This window comes from Capsicum annuum, unplaced genomic scaffold (genome assembly GCF_002878395.1).
Source record: "Capsicum annuum cultivar UCD-10X-F1 unplaced genomic scaffold, UCD10Xv1.1 ctg1490, whole genome shotgun sequence".
NCBI classification, from domain to species: Eukaryota; Viridiplantae; Streptophyta; class Magnoliopsida; order Solanales; family Solanaceae; genus Capsicum; species Capsicum annuum.
The window spans coordinates 2,488,159-2,511,532 of record NW_025820315.1 but is presented as its reverse complement, the minus strand read 5'-3'; the positions used below and the strand labels follow the sequence as shown (position 1 = coordinate 2,511,532).

Genomic DNA, 23,374 nt, shown 5'->3' with positions numbered 1-23,374 from the left:
ATATTAGAATCATATATTTTAACATGTATCTAGAAAGGCATATTTCACTTCGGATTTAGAGTAATTTGTGTAGTTCACTTATCTATCATATATAATGGTATTCTACGGGAAATTAATAAACTTTAGCAAACATGCATAAACTACATATATATAAAACTACTTAATTGACTTATATACATGATTATGTGCTTTATTTTTTACTATTATAATATTTTTGTCATCCAGAAGCAGATCTAACAGATGATGAATTAAAAAATTGATGCTTGTAAAAATTGGACAGGATTTTAAAAAGTTGTGGAAAAAGTTTTAACAAATTTTTAACAACGCCAAATCTATGTTATAGTCATGAAGAAGTTGATGGTACCAATACACTCATCAATGAGGAATTGTACTATAATAAACACAATTTGAAACAAGAACATCAACAACTATTAATGCAATTAATAGTTGAGAAAAAGTATGCATATGATAAAATCATGACTGCAGTGAATGAACACAAAAGGGGGTTATTCTTGTTATATGGTCACGGAGAAACAAACAAATCTTTTCTCTGGAAAATATTGTCTGCTGGCATACGCTCTAAAGGTGATATAGTACTAAATGTTGCGTCAAATGGTATTGCATCTCTGGTATTACCAGGAAGACGAACTGCTCATTTTGCAATTTCTCTAAATATAACTGAAGATTCAACATGCAACTAAAGCAAGAAAGTCCATTGGCTAAGTTGATGGTTAAGGCAAAGTTTATAGTTTGGGATGAGCCACTAATAATGCATAGATATTGTTTTGATGCTCTTGATCAAACTTTAAGAGATATTCTAAGATTTAAAGATCCACCAAATTTAGATCAATAATTTGGAAGAAAGATGATTGTTTTTTGAGGGGATTTTAGACAAATCTTGTTGGTAATTACAAAAGGCACTAGGCAAGATATTGTTAATGCAACAATAAATTCTTCCTTCTTGTGGACACACGGTCATATTCTAAAGATAAAAAGAATATAATATTACAAGATAGTCGATCTGATGAAGATTTTAATCAGTTAAAATAATTTTCTAATTGGCTTTTGGCAATAGGTGATGAAGGATGGAATTTTCCACGGATAGCATTGAGAAAGTAAAAATACCCAAAGATCTTCTCATAAATAATTGTGATGATCCAATATATAGAATTATAGATAGTACATTTTTCAATTATTCGAACCATTCTACTGATATGAAATATCTTCAAGAAAGAGCAATTCTTGCACCTACTCTTCAAATGGTGGAATTGGTGAATAATTATATGGTTTCTCTAAACTGTGGATAAGATGAGAAGTCATATTTAAGTTCCGATATAGCTTGTATGGCTGATCATTCATTTATAGCTTTGGTACATGTGCATACACTTGAGTTCCTAAATAGTATTAAATGCTCAGGTATTCCAAATTACTCTATCACTCTAAAGGTAGGTGTTCCTAAGATGTTGTTAAGAAATATATAGATCAATCAGTAGGATTGTGTAATAGCATAAGATTAATCATCACAAGACTTGTAAATTGGGTAATTGAAGCAAAACTATTATCAGAAAAAATATTTGGCGAAAAAGTTTTTATCCCAAGAATGTCACTTTTTCCAACTGATTCATGAATTCCTTTTAAGTTCCAACGAAGCCAATTTCCATTGACCATATATTTTGCCATGACCATCAATAAAAGTCAAGGTTAATCATTATGCAGTGTGGGATTATTTTTGAAGAAGCCTGTTTTTACTCATGGACAACTATATGTTGCCCTTTCACGAGTAACTTCTAGAAAAGGGTTGAAGATCTTACGTTATGATGAAGATGAGAAAATAACAAATGAAACTACAAACGTAGTGTATAAAGAAGTCTTCTCTAATATATAGGTAATTTTTTCCTTCTACATTTAATCTACTTAGATATATTTTGCTTTTCCTTTTATAGCAATCTGTAATTAAACTATATTGTATGAGTATTCGACTTCTGTTATTTGTTAAAACTTGATGTCTTGTATAGGGAAATGCAGGAACAACACTTATGAGATCGTAAAATCTCTTACAATCACCTCAACACTTATGGGTGAAACTAGGTAGCATTAGAGGTGTTTTGAGTTCCTGGAACAATAATGGCAATGTAATTTCAAAGGAGGAGAGATGAAAGATGGTTCCGGTGTGCATTTGGTGGATAGTGTGGAATGAGAGGAATTAGAGATGTTTTCAAGACAATCAAAATGACATTCACAGTCTCAAGATGAACTGATTAGCTTTGTTTTATTTTTGGTGTAAATAGGATATATTAGTGCAAATCGAAGACATTTTTTACATACTAGACTACTTGTAAGAAATAGAGAAAGAAGAAGAATTGATGTAGTATGTAATACAATTAATTTATAATTTCTCTTTGCCTTGATCTTGGGACTATGACAATACTCAATTAATTTTTCACCTCAGAAGGATCTCCTTGAACGCCCCGAGAGTATACCTTGGACGTCATATGATGCTTACAGCCCCAAAGGATCACAAGCTAATCCATGAACTGATACATGCTGTTAGCACTAGATAAAATAACAAAGACATGTCTAGAACTTTAACTGGAAATGCCATAAGGTTTTTAACAACTAAAAATCAATACTGAATCATAGTTTAAAACATCTGAAATATACTGTCAATACAAATAATACAACTAAAAACTGACTATTTGTCTGTACTAGTCTGAAAGCCTCTAAATAGACTGACTGCGTGTAACGCCCTGAGTTTGCACTCCGGATTCCACAAGGTACTCATGACCCCAAAGTACCATAAGCTAACCCATGGCAGGCACCTGTTGTGAGCACTGAATAAAAATACTGAAATAATGTAGAAAATAGGCTAAAATGCCATAAGGTTCATAATATGAAAACAAATACTAAATACTAATAAATAAATACTGAAAGCTGAACATCTATCTGAAATAATCTAGCCTGAAAAGCCTTTAATTGTCTGAACTATGAGGACTCACCACTAAATCTGTCCTCAAACTATGAGGACTCACCACTAAATCTGTTGCTGATAGGTTGGGCTTCTAAGTATGGTCAGGAGACCGTGCGTCTGAACCTATGATATAAGATATCATAGAGCAAAAAAAAAGAGTATGTGTCAGTACTTTGAATGTACTGGTATGCTAAGTGAGGTTATCTGATATGCAAGGGTTCATATGCATGAATAATAACCGACTGAGTAATATGAGTATGACTGAATGAGAGTACATGTATATCTGAAACTACTGTAAATACTGATTATGAAATATTTCATGTAAATCTACTTTACTGTAACTGAGATCGCTGATAACTGAATTACTAAGAACTGAGTTACTAATAACTGGGTGACTATTTTTGATAGTCTTGATTCTGTAGAACTAAACTGAGTTCTATACTGAGCTGGGTGACTGTGCCTAACAGTCCTGATTCTAAAAATTGATCTAAGGTTTTATACTAAGTCTGAAACAGAAATTGTAACTGTGAGAGTCTATATCTAACCGACATACCCTAATTATAAACTGAGTTGGGGTCCAACCTGTGACCCCAGTTGGAAGGGTGTTAGCACCTTGCCAAAAGGATACTAATAATGGCTGTGAGTTACCCTATCTGGCAAGAAGATATTTCGTCAACCCTCACTAGTAGGAAAACTCATATGAGATGTATCAACCCTTATCTGGCAGGAAGATATCTCAACCTACACTGGCTACGTAGTTCTATAACATAGGGATTGCTATTAAGGGTCAAACCCTTCACTGACAAAAATGCCCCCATCCCTGGGTTCGCTCGGTGCTGATTCTACTCTCAACTGAATAGACACTAAACTGATTTCTAGGCTATACTAGGCTTGAATGAACTGTTACTAATCGTGCTTACTGACTGAACTGGACTAAGTTCACTGAGTTCTGTTAACTGACTGAATACACTGCTCGTGATACTGAGCTGAATTGGACTGATACTGAGTTTCACTGAGTTTTGTAACTGACGGAGTACTACTGTTTGTGATATTACTGAAACTATTCCGTAACTACTTTAGCTCTAGGTAAACAGCTAGATTTTCGGGTATTGAATACCCCCAGGACTCGAAAGCATGGCATGATCTTGAAAGCATAACAATAAATACTTGTTAACAATACATTCACCTAGGTATTTTGTCAAACACTTGGGATACATGAACTTGTACATGAATGGGTCCACATGATGACATATCATAATTTTACTATTCAATTCACATAGGTATTCTATCAAACGCTTGGGGATCATGGTTATTTCACATGAGGATAGTCAACACATGAACATCATGGGTACAATAATCAATTGTAATTTCAAGGGTTTAACATGCAAATCATATAATTCACCACACATGCTAATTTAATTTCATGAAACTTATAGTAAATTATGGTTTAAAACCCAAATAATATCATGAACATGAATACAATTAAAATCAACATGAAAGCAATCAACTTGTAGTTTCAAAAGAGGTTCTTGAAATCCAAGGGTGGAAGGAAACCCTTAGGTGAACACCTAACATACCTTGGTAATCAAATTCGTGAAGATTAATGGTATGTTTTTGAAGCTTGTACTTGAAATTGAATGTCCTAGGGTTTATTCTTGAGAGAAAGTTGAGAGAAATTGAGATGAAGTGAGTGATTTTTGCCCTTAGGAATTATTAATCTCATGTTTTGGGGCTGAATAGGAGTGGGAAAATGACCCAAATACCCCTATGGATGCAGACATTTAATTACTAAAAATGTGCCCAGCAACGCGCTGGGCGACGCACCATGTTGATGGACAACGCGATAGCCAACGCGACGTGTATCGCGTTGACTAACTGAAATTTGCACTGAAGGCTAGTGAAAAGTTTTGGTCGACGCGATAGGCAATGCGACGCATTGAGATCGCATCGATCCACTAGTTTGGACTCCCAAACATGCCTTAAATGATATCCAAAAAATCCAAAACTCACCCAAAGTGACCTATTGACACACTTGATCATGATTCAATCCAAGGATCAACATTCAAAGGTCATAAGGGTTGTAAAATAAGATCGTCAACTTAAGAAGGCTAAAAAAAATAGTTTGAAGTATAAACACTTAGCTAAAATCTCTAAGTCTGGAACCTCTTTTCATGCTCTAAAGGACTGAGTTAAGTTAGGATTCTGCGGGGCCTTACACTGTAGAGTTGATGGAATAAGTCCTAACTAACTTTGGCTGATTACTGAGGAGTATGAGGACTCACCACTGCTACTACTACTGATGCACTGGGATGTCTAAGAGTGGTCAGGAACCTGAGCGTCTGAACCTATGATATGAGACATCATAGCGCAAGAAAAAAGTATGCATTTAGTACTTTGAATATACTGGTATACTAAATGAAGTTAGGCTGATATGCATGGGTTCATGAACATGAATAATACATGACTTAATAAATAACATGGAGTTATTGATACAATAGTATACGTGGTAGTTGTAAAGTCTAAGGATGCATGACCAAGTATATAACATGATACTTAAATAATCTGTAAACTAACGTAATGAAATACTGATACTGAATAACTGATAATTGTATGCTATGGTCAAGCAAATCTAAAACTGTACTCTGTACTGAATACTAAACTGAGACAGTGGGAGCTAACTATAACCGACATGCCCCAATGTACTATCAGGGTCCAACCTATAACCCTAGTTGGAACAGTATTAGTACCATGCCACAGGTACTAATAATGGTTGGGTGGATCAACTAACTGATGTCCCAAAGTACCAGGGTGTCAAGCCTAAACTAACTGGTGACTTCTGAGAGGTAGTCAAGCCTAAACTGACGAGTGACTCCTTATATCCTACGTTGGCTACGTAGTTCTAGAATACAAGGACTTCTAATAATGACACTACCTAACTGGTGGGGAAGCCGTCATCCCTACATTCACTCAGTGCTAAATCATACTCCCAACTGAAAGACACTGAATACTAAACTGAACTAAGTTTAGTTGTTGATGGTGACTAACTAAACTGAAAATGCTCGTAACTACCCTAAACCATTCTGTAGATACCAAAGACTAGATAAGCAGCTAGATTTTGGGTTTTCAAAACCTCCATGACTCGATAGTAATAACAACAAGACCATACAAAACCTTAAGGACATGATAAGTAACCATTATTCAAAACTCATTCCTCTGGGCATTTTATCAAACACTTGCAATTTATGGTTTAAACATGAGAATAGTTTTAAACATGTAGTAATATCATGATTTTGATACTAAATCACAATTTAAGTTACAAACCAATGAGTAAGCATCATCCAAACGTGTAGGGTTTAACTTCAACAACAAATCATGTATAAACATAATATAAAGTCAAAATTTATGGGAATTCATGGTTAAAATTCACGATAACATGTAAAAATCAGTTTTTAAACTTGAAATTGGGTTCTTGGACCCCATGGGTGAAAGGAACCCATGAATGAACATCTAACATACCTTAATTGAAGAATTCTTAAAGGTTCTTGGTGGTTTTCTTGTTGAGCTTGAATCTTTGAAGGGCTAGGGTTTGTTCTTGAGAGAGAATGGTTTTAAATTGAGAGAAGTAAAGTAAAAGATGACAAAATATGCTTTTTGGGTCTTTAATCCCATGTTTTTCACGGATTGGAGCCATGGGAAAGACCAATCTGCCCCTGGGAAACTAAAATTTATAATTAAAACCCGAATCAGACTCTCACCGTAACGCACCAAGGTTGTCATCGTGATTTTCACTGCGATGCAGTGCAATCACAGTGACTCACTGGAAATTGAACAATTGCCAAATTGACCTTCACCACGATGCGGTGACCCCCTTCATCGCTATACTCACTGTGATGCGGTCCAATCGCGGTGAGCTACTATTTTGGGAATCCAAACGTGGTCCAAGCCTCTTCCAAAAAAATCCAAAACTTACCGAGACATGCTACTTACACCCCTGAACATGAATCAACTTAAAAACTTTTGCCTCGGGGTCTGGAAGGTCACTTTAAAAATCTTTGAAGTTAAGTCCCAACACTTAGCCAAATTCTTGGTTTTAAGCCTCTTGTACATGCACAATGAGCTGGACTAAATTTAGAAAAGTACGGGGTATTACATCTCCATATCTAGACATAATAAAAATTCTGAAGGCATGGGTAACCACCTACCAACCACCTCCCCAGATGTTAACTACTATCACTGACCAACCACTAAATACCTCCACCACCAGCCTCTATTTCATAATCACCATACCCAACACCACCATTCAAATGCTTTAAATAAAGATAAATTATCAATATTCAGATGTAGAAAGACAGTGTTGCTTTTCGACATGAAAATCTAGATACAATATTTAATATTTAGCTGAGCATAAAGATTCATACACCATAATCTGATAAAAATGAATGGGGCATAAACATTTGTGAGAGGAAAGATATAGGTAAAGGTAAGAAAAACAAGAGATTAAATCACCTATTCTTTGGCTTTCATCAATTCGGCTTCTTTTGAGTTTAAAACATGAGACTGAGTAGATAATTCTGACTCCAGTTTACTTACAATGAGAAAACAAGTATAAGATCCAAATTCATCATATCCTATATAAGGTATCTAACCAGATACATAATTTCACTTCTAAATTTGGCTACTGCAATCTCAAGCACAACTTGGGCATTAAGTAGTAGTATTGTTGCTTCTATTCTGATGCAAGAATAATTAGATCACCCGTTCTTAGTCAAATGCAACAAACTTTCAGGATGTCTCACTAACAACCATTATCTATATGTAAATTATGTTCATGAAACTTATTTATTTAAATAGTTAAACATATATCTGATGCACTAACAAACTAGGCAAGGGTATGATTTGGCATGTTAGTAGATTCATATATAACAATAGGCAACTTCCAAATAAGATCCAAAACAGTATCGAATCAAGCACCTCTTCTCACTGGTCAGAAGGCAAGCTCTTAACAATACTAGAATCACATGTAATCTGTAGAAGAAAATGGGAAAGACATGACAAATCGACAAGACAAAAAGCTTCTTTATGAATGCCTAGGCGACAAAAAAAAGTCAATGAATAGTGTAAGGAATTTCATTATATGCTCACCTAGATCAATGATACTGAAGCAACACACTCTGTTGTTGTCAAATCTATGTTTTCTGCAACAATGGAGAACATAAATCCATAAGAAAAACTCTGCCAGAAAAATAAAAGCATATTAATTATGAATGACCTTCAATAATTACAAGAATGAACAATAATCAGAACTCTATTCCACTAAGAGTTTTCACAATGAAATATATTTCTCTTCACAACTAAAATCATAAAACAACTCCCTAAATCTTTTTGACTTCTCAAATTAAAGATGAATCAACAAGATCACAACATAAGAACCAAATGAGATAAAAGAAACCATGCAGACACAACAGATATTCCTCTGAACATAAGCTAATTAGAGGTCTACATACGCACTTCAACTAATACATATGAAGAAGACCATTAAATCTTCAGTTATAAGTTAGTCCAATGACATGTCAAGTTCTCTTGCAACTCAACACATACAACTCACAATATATAAACTTAATTTACATAACCAGAAAGGTCATTGTCCTTCTCTGACCCTGACTTCCCAACCTGAGAGCAACAACTAATGTGTTCCATGGGTTCAATTGATCCCAGCATCTTTGACACAGAGTATAGCAACATATGTTTGAACCTGTAATTTCAAAAGTGTAATGGCTGTAAGAGCCAAAAGGTTAAACTGGCAAAATTTATATCTTAGATCCACCTCTTCGTAATAATATATTGTCAAAATTTTGGATCCGACTTTATAACTAAGAGTCCCCACAAATTGAACTAAACCAATATGATGGTGAGAATGAGCCAAAACTAACATCTCTATTTTCTGTTCTTTGCTGAGAGTTGAAGCTCATAAGTATGGATGATGCATTCTAATTTTGATTCTGTGAATAATATAATAAAAGTAACAATAGTTCCATCTACAAAGATAATTAAGTAGTAGAACTTCAATTGTATAAACATGTTGATTCTCACCAAGGGAATGACCTTGGTAAGGATACAAATGAAGAAATGTAAATCATAAAAACCAAAAACTTAAGCAGCAATTGCCTTCTCCAAGTATAATAACAAGACAACAATATATAAATAAATTATTAATTATTAATGTTAAAATATTAAATTCAAAGCCAAATGACATTTCAATAACTCAAATTAAAAAGCCACTTCCTCAACACTATAATGACTTTATTAATAAAGTTCAATCCCAGGAAAAATCATAAACTACAACAACAACCTACCCAGTGTAATTCCACAACTAGGGTTTGGAGAGGGTAGGATGTACACATACCTTACCCCTATCTTTCTAGGATAGAAGGGTAGTCCCTAATAGATACTCAGAAGGTAAAAGTGAAAAGTGAGGGAAATAACTCAAAACTTGCAAAAACATAGAAGTAACCAACATGCCATTCCCATGAGAAAGTCCCGAAGGCGCAACAAATAGCATATGTAGTGCCAGGTGTTACCAAAAATATGAAGCTTACATTACTAAAGAAAACATATTATATTTAAAGACCCAATTGGAAAGATCTACACCAATAGGAAATAATAACAGCAACTGCAGGATACAGAATCCCTCCAGCAAGCTCAAGAGGATCCTATTGATAGCTTTAGACAAATAGACAAACTAACCAACAGAATAAGGGGAAAAAGAAAATGCCCTTAAATCAACACTTAGATAAATAACAATATTTCAACTGAAATCTTTCAACATACTATTTTATCAGCCATCTCTCATCATTCTTAAAGTAATGGACTAAGCCTATGAAGGAATATAAGTTTTTAATTTCCTACTTTTGATGCTAAAAATTGAACCAAGAGATAAATATGACATGCTAATTAGCAATCAGGCAATACAGATGAGTCTCAAATAAATGCTCAAATAAATGCCAGAGAAAATGTTTCATTAAATATACAACTCTAACATATGAGATCTAAAGAGACTAACAGACAAGACACTTGACCATTGAAATATGTCCTGATGAATAGTACTAGGAAAAAATTCTAGGATGAGCCCTTCTTAAAGAGGTACACTTTCATTGGGAGCATAGTGTACCCTAATTTTATAGCGAACTTCAATTCCTCGCTAAAGTAAACCCCTACAAACATACCAGTCGGGAAGATCAAACTAGACATTTTTGAATTCAGAAGCAGGTCAGAATTCTAGCTTCCTCTTTTTAGTTAGGAAAGCAAGAATTCATGATATTTAGTAACACACTGACAACTGAGTATGGCATCTACTGTAATGAAACCATCAGTTACTGACGTGTTCGTTGTCAAGGTAAATCTTTTTCTCTGCCTTACAGGATATTGCGTATAAACAAAAATATAATTAGTCCTCCTGGGCGGACGAGAGTGGTATGTAAAAATGACCAAGGAGGATCCTATCCTAAAAGAGAAGGAGGAATGTAATTAATAATCCAAAAGGAATCCTGATATTGAGTGAACCTCAAAGCTATGCCAGCCGCCTGGAGTTAATTCTTCCTATGGACAACCTTTTCTTAAGACCTAATCTAGGCATTAATAATATAAAACCATCACCCGAAAGAAGGATATATGAACAAGGAAATCAATTCTTTGACTTTTTGTTAACAAATTAGAAGGGAAAAAGAGAAATTCTTTTACCATGACATTTGGTTTTATTCTTAAAGGTTAGAAGAAAATAAGAACATATAGATATCATGGTATACTTCATTTTCTTTATGGTATTCCTTTAAGGCCCAAAGAATGCAGATACCAGTCAGGTCTAACATAAACAATGAAGAAACTACTTTCACCCATCTATGGTTCTCAAAATTGGATGAAACCTGAACAGAGCTCTCTAAATGGAGCAAGATACTCCAACATACTCTAACTCTGTCAGCAAGGTATAATTCCAATCACTGCAGAAAAGAAAACCTACTCATATCATCTATTTTTTCCTACTATGCACTGATGCAAAAAACTAAGAGCACAACAACAACATACCAAGTTTAATCCGACAAGTGGCACCTAGGAAGAGTGGTGCATACGCAACCTTACCCCCATCTGGTGAACATAGAAAGGCTTTTTCTAATAGACCCTCGGCAACAAAACTAAGAGCACATTGAATGCAAATTCTAAATTAAATGGGGGTCGTGTAGAAGACATATTTCAAATTGAATGTATTTAACCTCATTAACACAGAATTTAACATTTTTATTTTTCTCCTCCTCTTCTAACATATCCCGGACTTGATAACCCATGTATCTTTTAAAGTTTGGCTATTACATAAGGGAGTTAAATCAATGTCCCCATCAGGAAGATACGCCTTCAAGGGTAATGAACCAAAAGTGAAACCCTGGAAAGAGTAAGGTGATCAAAAAGATTAGCAACAAAAAGCCGCATATTACCAAGCCACAACATAATACCTTCATATTATGTTTTCTTTAAGTAATAAAAGTAAGAGGATAAAGTTTCTATGGAAACTCTAAGTAATCCTTTCTTTACCAAAGAAAGCTTACGCCAGTGAAAGACAGTCAACTGCACCATAAACACTAATGCTAAATTCACTTTATCACCATCCAAACATCTATATCCAGGTCAGCCTTAATATAATTGTTGACAAAGAAAGTGTAAAATAGAAATAGTTGTATAGTACCAAATGATACACCTAAGTTGAACAAGAGATAAAGGGAACCAAATTTCTTTAATGTAGCACTCATCAACTATACAATAGATATCGATATATAGAGATATATAGTAATAACACTTGGTAATTTAATCGATTATTGTATTAAAGGAGGCTCAGTACCGACAACTTTAAAGAGACTGAGATCATCTAAAGAAATATTTATAAAATAATTAGCATAAAAAATCAGACAGATTGGTTAGATAAAGTGAATGTGAATTAATAAAACTTTAAAATTGATGATAAAATATGTCAAAAACCATTTCAGATAAACCTTATTAACGAAACATGAAATTTCTCTACATGAGTAGCATACAGCACTATAGGCCTACGTTTATCCTAACCACAAAATTTTTTATATCTAATGTTTTTTACATCTATCCATGGAAGTACAAATTGAGACAAATTGGCTCCTCAAATAAGTGACCCCAATGATGAGCAAAGTTTTGACGCACCGTGACCATATTTAGTGCTTTAAAATGGAATTCAAATAACTGAAGGCATGGGTAAAATGAATGGGGCCTAAATATTTGTGAGAGAAAAGATATAGGTAAGAAAAATAAAAGATTAGAATCACCTCTTCTTTGGCTGCCATCAATCTAGCCTCTTTTGAGTTCAAAACTTGAGACTAAGAAGATAATTCTGACTCAGCTGACCTTCAATGAGAAAAAAAATTCATTTATCTCCTAAACAAGGTATTTAGCCTGAATATTGAATTGTATATATAAATTTAGCTGCTTTAATCTCAGAAGGATGTAGTTACTTTCAGCAATCTCCAGCATTGTTATGAGTAAATGGCAGGTAGTTTCCCAACTCTCTTTTTCTGTCTCCTAAATGCATTAAAAAAATTATAGAATTAACAACCAAACAAAATAGATTAAACATCCTACTAGATACGAGAATAAATCATTAGAAAATAATTGTGCCAAATTAATGAGGTGTATATTTTCTCCATTACACAAACAACCTGACAAAATCAGAAGTTATGTAATACCCCATATTTCTCTAACATAATTTAAATCCTAATACATGAGTATTTGTATATAAAATTTTTGAAAGATTCATTATTTTCCAATTTAGAACGTTCCATTGTGTTGAAAATTGAATTAGATTTCCAACGATATAAAATTTGCCTAAATCTGATAACTAAGTAAGAAGTTATGGCGATTTAAAGTTTTAGTCATTAAACACCGTCATTTTAACCCTTAGCGCGTCACGTAGGCAGCCCAAATGAAAATGGTCAATAGCCAGTGTGACTCTGCAATCATGGAGTATCACAGAGCAGGCCAATTTCCTATTTGTCAATTTCCAGTGGGCCTCCGCTATGTTGGCGCATCGCGGAGGTGGCCAAAATGGCATACAAAGGCTTACCGCGATAATGGTGCATCATGCCATTAGCCCAGTTCTCAGTTGTCAATTTCCAGTGACAAGGTGTGATAGCGCCGCGTCGCGCCAGGTGCCTATTTCAGAAAAAATTGATGAAAAATTAATATTTTATTCAAGGATAAAACAGTCCTCTCCCCATTATTTAGTCCACCCAGGTGTGATATTTACGCCCTAAAAATATTTTTAAAATTATTCTTTAATTAATTTCCCCCAAATCAAAAGGCATTCTCTCCCGATCAAGAACCCTAGCTCTCAAATTCAAGGTTAATCCTTAAGAATTCACCAAGAACTTTATGAAATCCATCAATTAAGGAATGTTAGATGTTCATCCATGGATGAAACAGATCCATGGAGTCCAAACAACCTATTAAATTATTAAATTGTAATCTTTTCAAGTTATTATGTTTTAAATTATGATTTCACCCATGAATCTCCATGAACTATGATTCTATACTATGTTACCATGAAATTATTGTTATTATTTAATCCTCCAAGTTTTAATGTTGTTATTTATTGAACAAGACCATGAATTAACTCTATTATGTCAGATTCATGCTATTTCTATATGATTTAGGACATTCCTATGATTGTTTTGAACCATGAACTATAAGTGTTTTATAAAATGCCTACAAGAGTGATTGATTTAATGAAAACCTTCATGCTTTGTCCCCTAAGCTTTAGTGTCTTTTTAGTAATGTTGTTTTGAGTTCTAGAGTTATTGAATACCTGAAAACCATAGTTGTTTATTTAGTCTAGTCTCAGTATATTACAAAATAGTCTTCAGATTATATTATGAGAATCATTAGAATAGTCAGATATTAGTCATTAAACTTAAAATAGTCTAGTATCTCAGTGTCTTTCAGTTAGGAGTAGGATTTAGCACCAAGCGAGTGCAGGGATGGCGGCTTCCCCGTTAGATAGGCAAAGTCATTAGTAGCAGTCCCTATACTCCAAAACTACATAGCCAGCATAGGATATGAGTAGTCACCCATCAAATTAGGCTTGACTATCTCGCAGGGGTCACCTATTAGTTCAAGCTGACACCCTTAGTCCTTTGGATATTATATCAGTTTAGTGGATCCACAAAGCCATTGTTAGTACCCATGGAATGATATTAACACCCTTCCAACTGGGGTTACAGGTTGGACCCCAATTAGCTTAAATTGGGGAATGTCGGTTAGATGATACCCCCCACAGTCTCAGATATAGTCTCAGTTATAGTCTCAGTTCAGTTATACAGTCTTAGAGTTATTTGGCCAAAGCGTATAGATATCAGTATTTTGTCAGTATTTCAGTTTACAGATTTTACTCAGTCCATGTTATATGCTTGGTCATGCATCCCTAGTGTCCATAAATTTTCTCGTATCTTCGGTATTTACAGACTATCATGCATACTAGGTATTTACAGTTTTCTCCATATTTTCAGTACCTAAGATTTCATGTTCTATACTCAATACTCTATGTTTTAGATATACAATTAGTTAGTTATTATTATTATTCCTATTCATGAAATCATGCATATAGGCCTACCTTATTTAGCATACCAGTACATTCAAAGTACTAATCGCATACCTTTCTTTTGCACTATCATGTATCATATCATAGGTGCTGACACACAGTTATCAGATCACACTTAGTCCCTCAAATCATCAACATACAGTAGCAGTGGTGAGTCCTCATCATTCGAGGATAGATTATATTACTCCATGTCTTTATCTCAGTAGTTAGTAATGCTCAGTTTTAGTTGCACATCATATTTATGTCAGTCGTGCATTCATGAATTAGTTCAGTCATACATCCCATGCATCAGATAAGCATGTTTAATGTGTAAGCTTAGTTCATCAGTTTTCCCTCATCTTAACCAGTCTCATTCGAGGACGAATGATCCCAAGGGGGAGATATTGTAATACCCCATATTTTCCTAATATAATTTAAGTTTCCATACATGAGTATTCATATATAAAATTTTCAAAACACTCATAATTTTCCAATTTTGAGCCTACCGCTGTGTAGGAAATTGAATTAGCTTTCCAACGATATAAAATTTGCCTAAATCCGATAATCAGGTAAGAATTTATGGTGATTTAAAGTTTTAGTCGTTAAACACTATCATTTTAACCCATGGCATATCGCGTAGGCAGCCCAAATGACAATTGTCAATATCCAGTGTGACTCCGCGATCATGGCGCGTCACGGAGCAGGCCAATTTTTCATTTGTCAATTTTTAGTGGGCCTCTACGATGTTGGTGCGTCGCGGAGGTGGCCAAAATGGTATCCAAAGGCTTACCGCAATAATGGCGCATCACACCGTCAATCTAGTTGTCAGTTCCCAGTGACACGGCGCGATAGTCCAAGTCACGTCAGGTGCTCATTTTGGAAAAAATCGATGAAAAATTAATATTTCATTCAGGGATAAAACAGTCCTTTCCCTATTATTTTAGTCTGCCCAGGTGTGATATTTAAGCTCTAAAAACATTTTTAAAATTATTCTTTAATTAATTTCCCCCAAATCAAAAGGCATTCTCTCCCAATCAAGAACCCTAGCTCTCAAATTCAAGGTTAATCCTCAAGAATTCACCAAGAACTTCAAGAAATCCATCAATTAAGGTATGTTAGATGTTCATCCATGGATATCTTTCATCCATGGAGTCCAAGCAACCCTTTTAAATTATAAAATAGTGATTTTTTCAAGTTATTATGTTTTAAATTGTGATTTCACCCATGAATCTCCATGAACTATGATTCTATACTATGTTACCATGAAATTATTGTTATTATTTAATCCTCAATGTTTTAATGTTGTTATTTAGTGAACAAGACAATGATTTAACTCTATTTTGTTGGATTCATGCTATTTCTATATGTTTTAGGACATTACTATGATTGTTTTGAACCATGAACTACAAGTGTTTGATAAAATACCTACAAGAGTGATTGATTTAATGAAAACCTTCATGGTTTGTCCCCTAAGCTTTAGTGTCTTTTTAGTATTGTCGGTTTGAGTCCTGGGGGTATTGAATACTCGAAAACCATAGTTGTTTATTTAGTCTAGTCTCAGTATATTACAGAATAGTCTTCAGATTATATTATGAGCATTATCAGAATAGTCAGATATTAGCCATTAAACTCAGAACAGTCTAGTATCTCAGTGTCTTTCAGTTAGAAGTAGGATTTAGCATCGAGCGAGTGCAGGGATAGCAGCTTCCTCATCAAATAAGCAGAGTCATTAGTAGCAGTCCCTATACTCCAAAACTTCATAGCCAGCGTAGGATATGAGTAGTCACCCGTCAGATTAGGCTTGACTATCTCGCAGGGGTCACCCATCATTCAGGCTTGAAACCCTTAGTCCTTTGGACATTATATCAGTTTAGTAGATCCACACAGCCATTGTTAGTACCCATGGCACGGTATTAACACCCTTCCAACTAGGGTTACAGGTTGGACCCCGATTAGCTTAAATTGGAGAATGTCGGTTAAATGATACCTCCCACAGTCTCAGATATAGTCTCAGTTACAGTCTCAGTTCAGTTATATAGTCTTAGAGTTGTTTGGCCAAAGAATACAGATATCCGTATTTTTTCAGTATTTTAGTTTACAGATTTTACTCAATCCATGTTATATGCTTAGTCATACATCCCCTGTGTCGACAGATTTTCACGTATCTTCGGTATTTATAGACTATCATGCATACTCGGTATTTATAGTTTTCTCCATATTTTTAGTACCTAAAGATTTCATGTTTTCTACTCAGTACTATATGTTTTACATATATAATCAGTTAGTTATTATTATTATTCCTAGTCATGAAATCATGCATATCAGCCTACCTCATTTAGCAAACTAGTACATTCAAAGTACTGATCGCATACCTTGATTTTGCACTATGATGTATTATATCATAGGTGCTGATGCTCAGTTCTCGAACCGCACTTAGTCCCTCAGATCACCAACAGTACAGTTGTAGTGGTGAGTCATCATCTTCCAAAGACAGATAATATTACTTCATGTCTTTATCTCAGTAGTTAGTAGAGTTAGTTGGGGGCCTATCCCATCAACTCACAGTACTCAATTTAGAGGATTTTCAGACACTACAGTTAGCTATTCAAATTATTTAGATTTTAGTATGATGCCAAATTCATAATTCAGTAGTCGTTTCATTATTAAAACCTTATGACATTTCAGTTATTCTTCTGCATTCATGATTATATTATTCAGTATTCACAGCAGGTATCAGCTCATGGGTTATCTTGTGGTCCCTCGGGACCGTAAGCACCATGTAACAATTAGGGGTCAATCTCGGATCGTTATAAGTTATAGTGGGCATATGATGAATTATGACTATCAAAGACTACATCATGGGAGATTGAGAATGGATACTTATGGGAACACATCAAATTGTTAATAAAAATGAAGAAATTATCAGGATATATTTAATTATGTTTTCACGCTGACTCTCGAATCAAGATTAAGATGACTGCTAAGGAGCAAGTGTAACATTATTCTTTAAGAGATCAACATTTTGAACTTTTATCAACTACTTTTACCTCTACTCAATTAAAACGGCATGTGTTGGTAAACAAATTTTGGTTAGCAGGGGGTAACAAATATAATTTATGATTCCCAATGATTAGGCCTCTGATCTGATGCCTGTATGCAAATGAAGTAAAAAATTTCTTTTCAAATTAACAATCTCAAAAGGAAGGGAACTTTAGTAACTTATAGTCTTGGGAAAATATATGTTTGAATTATTGACATGCACCGAAAAACATCAATTATGAAGGACTTTTTAAGGTTAAATTAGAAAAAGTTGTTAGCTCATACGTGTTTGTTTTCAATGAATAATATCTTCTTTAGTTATTTCAACAGTAGCTCTAAGTCTTACTGTTTCACCAGTGAAAGTTGCATCCATTTCTACAATTTTATAATTCTTCTCTGCAATTACAGTCTATAAGGAACAAGATTTTAGAAGATAGAAAGTACATCGATCAACAAACAAGATCTATTTAATATTTACCAAAGATATACACATCTGATACTCGTGCATGCATCTTAAAAATTAAGGTAACCACATATACCTTGAATACGTGAACACAGCGACAAACTAAATCCCATAAAATAGAAAATAGAGCTACGTATCAAAAAATTAGTTTCAATTCTCAGTTAATTGAAGCAGATAATGGATGATGACGGAAAGAGCTCACCTTGGATCTAGACAATCAAGCCTTTGGAGAATAATGTAGAACTTCAACGGGAATTTCAAGATTATAAATCCAGATAGAATTAATTTTTTACCTCAACAAAAAGAGCTCAAAAATAGCTCATCCTTTGGGCGTAATCCAGAAACAAAATCATAAATATCCATAAATGTAGCTTGGAACAACAAAGAAGCTTTGAAAAGAAATAAAGAAGCAAATTAAGCTTTAATTTTCACAGTAAACTTTCAATGGAAAACTGGACATCACCAGACGGACAAAACCAAGAAGTATATTTGAGAAACAAAATGAATCTTGAACAAATAAAAAAACAGACAAAGTACAAAAATATCTCCTCTACTTTCCTAATTGAATTTTGTCTTCTTTTTTTTCATTTTGGGACTTTTTGGATTTGGGTCATTCTTAAACTCTCCTTCATTTTGGGTCTTTACGGATTTGGGCCTTTCTTAAACTCTTCAAGATTTTTTTGGTTAAACTAATTTTTACTTCCTTCTTTCCAATTTATATTTTTCAAGTTGGCCATTTTTCTTTTTTCATACATTTTAAGAAATTATAAAAAAGAAGTAAATTTACTAATTAACCTCTTAAAAATTTACAAATTTTACAAACAATTGTAAATGATTTAAAAAGGAACTAATTGCAAGGATAATATAGAAAATATTTAATTAATGCTTTCTTGATTTAATAAGGTGGACAACTAATATGAGACAATATTTTTATTAAGATGACCAATTAATATTAAATAAATGAAGTATAATATATTTTAGATGGATACGCAATTCAACAATATATAAAAAAAAGTTTCAAATTTGTGATCTAAATTAAATTATATATTTTGTAATTATAAATCATCTCATTAAAAGTCAACTTGACATTTTATACTAATAATTTTAAAATAAAAGAGTTGTTCATTTGGGATTTAGTAAAAGGAAAAATGTGTCATTTTATTTTGAGAATGGGGATAAATATAATATGCATGCACAGAATGTTTCAAATAAGACTATACATCTTATGTTCAATTGCTTTATGAGGAAACAATATGTTTATCAAATTTTTACTTTCTTGAAATATATTTACAATAATTGTTAAAGTCGTATCTTTTTACTCAATTATTCACTTCTTAAATATAAATAATATATAATATTTGAAGTAAATGAATATATAATGAAATAATAGATACTATATGTCATACTAAATGTCACTAATGTATTAAAAATGAATCAAAAGATTGCTTTTAGAATAAAATATTTTTAGTAAACACGTAGTTCATGTACATATATTTATATATTATTTTCCTTTGCTATTTTACTTTGAATTTTCTCAATAAAATCAATATTATATTTAATCAAAAAATTGCACCTGTTAGATTTTTATTAAACTTCTAATGCTCATGTAAAAAGTATAAACACTCCATCTTTTATATTATTAGACAATGAATAAACGATTTTGAATAAATGATATACTCCACAATTAATAAACTAACAAAAATTTAAATATGGTCCAAAAAATAAGATAATAATATTTATAATTTTTTTACAGTAATTTCCACACATCGTGTGGGTAATTATACTAGTTATAATAAAAAGAAGGTTAAACTGTATTTTTTGTAATATTATATTTTACATAGATAAATACATATTGAAATTTAAAGAAGATTATCAATGTTGACTTATAAAATTTTATCATAATAAAATAGTAAAAGCGACAAATCAAATATAAGCAAATCATTTGTAAGAAAAAAACAGATGGGATATAATATATAATAACATATAAAGATGTATATTTATTCATACATTTAGATAGGTATAATATTTAGTTTAGTGTCAATTTTGATAGTTTTTGATATATATTTTTTTCATATATATTTTATTGATGGTGCGAGACAAACATGTAAAACACATACAAAAATTTAGCGATTAAAAATAAGTCTGGATTATTTGTTTACTTTTTAAAATGTTACATTTTAGTTAACAATTTTTCTTTTCTGAATTATTACTATTTATATTAAAATGCACTTCAAAATTAATTATGTTAAATATTTAATAATAATTCTTAACAATCCTCGATGTTTGAGTGACCGACAACAGTTTTATCATGGCGCAAGTCTAATAGATCAGGTACGCAATCAGACTTTGAGTTTGCTTTCAATGATTAAAAAAAATAATTTAGTCTTTGAAGATTGAAATTGTATCAGATTTGACAAAATTCAAAATAGACAGTCATGTTAAAAATGAGACTAGTTTACATGACGTTTTTTGTGGTATCTTTACTGCATTAGTGGTGTTATATCACTTTTGTGGTGGAAGAATCGCTTTATGATATTTTGAGAAAAGGATGGATACCTTTGCAACTAGTATATCACATTAGTGGCATATATTGGATATGAGTATTTTGTGCCGCTTTTGTAGTCACTATGCCCTTTTTTGCTTGGTTTCTGTCTTTTTTTTATGGTGAATTTATCATATTGCATTATACTTAGCATTTTTTATATCTTTTTTTCAAATTGTATCAGCAGTGTTCCAAGCTTATTTTGAGTCTCAAAGTTCGGATTAAGGCAATCTTTAGTGTGATTTCTCTATTTTCAGAAGTGGTGTAAGTTTCTATCTTGGAAAACTCCTCAATAATGTTTCGTTAATTTCATCTATTAATTGTATATTTATAATGAACTTTTATACTTTGTCTCCAACAGTTAAGAGAGTATAAAATATTAATTTGAGAGCTGATTGGAGCTTCGTTTTTAATGAAATATCATATTTGAATTATTTAGCTTATGAATAAAGAGATTCTAAAAAAAAATAAAATCAATTTCGTCATCGAATTTTAAGGGTTGATTTTATAGTCTAAGTTTGATCGAATTTTTATATTGCAGTGCGAGTATTGAAGGACTTATATTCATTTGTAAATCATGTTTGTTACAATTTCTTCTTCTCCTGACTTAGCTTGGATGAAAATATACCATGCAAAGCATGAATAAATAAAAGCAATTTCGTCATCGAATTTCGAGGGTTAGCTTTTTAGCCAAAATTTGGTTGAACTTTTATATCGCAATGCCAATATTGAAGGACTCATATCCATGTGTATATCATATTTTTGATAGATTGAGAGCCTTCTAAGATCATTCGGAAGGGAAGTGATACTTTGTAATAGCATGTTATTCTTCGTCGAGGTAGGTTATAATTTCTTATTCTCCTAACTTAGCTTGGATGAAAATTTACCATGTAAAGCATGTTATTAGGTGGTCGAATTAGTGGATTGAAGTAGTATTGAATTGGTTTGCTCTTGTAATGCTCAAATTGTGGTTTATATCGATGAACTGCTTGAGACTTGAAGTTATTGACTTATATATCATGTTTCAAACTATGTCATGCATTATTTACGATACGAGGAGTTAAATATTATGGTTGATATAATATGAGAAGTAAAGACATCAAAATAAAAATGTGGGCTATAAGCAAGATTTAGAAACTTATTCGATGATGAGGCACGTAGCATGTGTTTGAACTAATTCGATAATGAGGGCAAGATTTTAAAAAGACTTATTGAAATTCCAATTCGAGTTCGAATAATCATTATTAAGTTTAATTTGGGCATGATGTGAGGAAGATTCAATTTGATTTCAATCACGATATATGAATCTCGAAAATACCCATAGATCTTACCACACATCAGGATACTATTGACTAAGTGTATATCAACAAGCACTAACCATTGCATTTTATTGCATTGTCTTTTTATATTTTGTGCATTGTTTTTTTATATTCTGTTGTGAAATGTTCTTTATATACTATATTATTGAACTGATGAGACTTTTTCACTTACAAGATAATTTTTTAAATTTTTGTTATTTGATATAGTAGTGCTTAAACTTGATCAGCCTTTGATATCTACTGGGTGCTAATCATTTGTATTCAATCTATTTTTTTAATGCAGATTTCTATACTAGTTCAACGCGACTATATGAAGTGATCTTTTTAAGGTTATTGAGGATAGTTACGTGGCATACATGATAGTTATTATGGAGGTTTCTCTAATACTTGTGATCGTTGTGTTTTCCAAAATAAAATATATTTTCTTTGTCATTGAATATGTTGTAAAGGTTTGCTCGTGATTTGATACTATTCCACGTAAAGTTGATTTTCGACCATTTTTGTTTTATTTGTTATTTTATATTTTATATTTTCACTTTTGTGTTTGATCAAAGTGTTTAAAGTTGATTTAGCTACTAAGGTTAGGTCAAAGTAGGTGTATTGGATCATGAAAACTTTGCAACTAACGTTATGGAAAAATAAAATAAAGAATATAACTTCATTTTGCATTAATGCGCTGAATTCCTTACTCTTGTTTTGTCCTTTTAAAAAAGAAAAAAAATCAAGAAAAAATATGGAAACACAACATACATACTACATGTTTAAAAATATGGAAACACAACATACATACTTTATATTGTTTCAATTAATCGCGTATTCTTGTTATTCACTTTTTAAAGTTCATTTTGCACTATTTTTTTCGTTTTAATTTATTGATGACCCCAAAATATGAAAAGAGAAATTAAGTACGAAAATACTCAACACAAGCTAATCCTAGCTCTCACACTCACAAGTGTATTCATAATAATATTCAAAAGCTAACTAATGCAAAAATGAATAAGGAAACTACTATTTATAGTCATAGGCTATTTAATACATATATGGATCCAAAAGTGACCTAATTCAATAAAATGAAGTAAGTTGTCCACTATGGCCCACATGTCCATGTAGATGGTCATCTAGTGGCATAGGTGAAGGGTGCAAGTGACTTCACAAGTCACTGTCGTCTTCAAGCTCTTTTTAACCCTCCAACGACCTCTTCAATGGTGCTCGATCCTTCGCATATGCATTCGGCAACCCACAATACTCCTTAAATGGTATCAAGATGGTTTGAAACACATCTAACTTCATCAATAAACCTTGGAGTATTTGTATTTCTCGTGCTTGCTCTGTAATAAAAGTCTTGAGGCAATTTTATCTCTTGTTTTCAAGCTATCCTACACATGTGGTATTGAACTCT

General features: G+C 32.8%; 1 long non-coding RNA gene across 1 annotated transcript; it reads right to left on the bottom strand.

The window, feature by feature from the left end:
• Window positions 1-12,305: 12,305 nt before the first annotated feature.
• Window positions 12,306-18,600, bottom strand: LOC124890284. Its single transcript, XR_007049091.1, has 3 exons — window positions 18,317-18,600; window positions 12,493-12,559; window positions 12,306-12,385 (listed from the first exon to the last, which is right to left on the bottom strand). It is a non-coding gene; the product is annotated as an uncharacterized LOC124890284 (long non-coding RNA).
• Window positions 18,601-23,374: the final 4,774 nt, after the last annotated feature.